This window comes from Linderina pennispora, assembly GCF_002104995.1.
Source record: "Linderina pennispora strain ATCC 12442 chromosome Unknown DL89scaffold_117, whole genome shotgun sequence".
Lineage (NCBI taxonomy): Eukaryota > Fungi > Kickxellomycota > Kickxellomycetes > Kickxellales > Kickxellaceae > Linderina > Linderina pennispora.
In genome coordinates this window covers 14,511-15,073 of record NW_024468365.1, presented here as the reverse complement: position 1 = coordinate 15,073, position 563 = coordinate 14,511, and the positions used below count along the sequence as shown (strand labels likewise).

At 49.2% G+C, this 563-nt stretch overlaps 1 non-coding gene across 1 annotated transcript; it reads right to left on the bottom strand.

Annotated features, from left to right (window-relative positions):
• Positions 1–253: 253 nt before the first annotated feature.
• DL89DRAFT_t223 lies at positions 254–325 on the bottom strand. The gene has a single exon. It is a non-coding gene; the product is annotated as a tRNA-Pro (tRNA).
• Positions 326–563: the final 238 nt, after the last annotated feature.

Here is a 563-nt window from a genome sequence, read left to right as displayed (position 1 = left end):
GCGATACGTGTAGATCGAGTATGGTTCGGACAGTCCGCTCTCGATGAGCTTGATGGCTGGGTCGAGGTCCGACTCGTCGACGTACGGCGTGTAGTGGATGTCGGAATTAAAGTTCAGAGCCATGGCAGGAGAGAGCAAAAGCGCGACTCCCCCAAGCGCCTGCCCGACAAGCGCAGCCAAAGCAAAAGGAGGTTTTGTCGGCGGCGGTAATGGGTGTCACCGCTGGTTGGCGATAAGAACTGAGGCAAAAAGCGGGCTTGGCCGGGAATTGAACCCGGGACCTCTCGCACCCGAAGCGAGAATCATACTACTAGACCACCAAGCCCCGAAGCGCCTAAACCAGCCAATCAAATCAGCTAACCAAGCTTCTGACGGGAGGCTCTGAAAAATGTACATAAAGATAATTATCAGACTGTGGATCTTTCATTCTGCTTTCCTTTCATTTTACTATCGTGTTTGACTTTTCCTGGTTTTGGCGATAAAACTACTTGGTTTATCACACAACACTTTAGTGGGGGTTTTATTTTATGAATCAGTATCCACTAAACTATGCTCAAAAGATG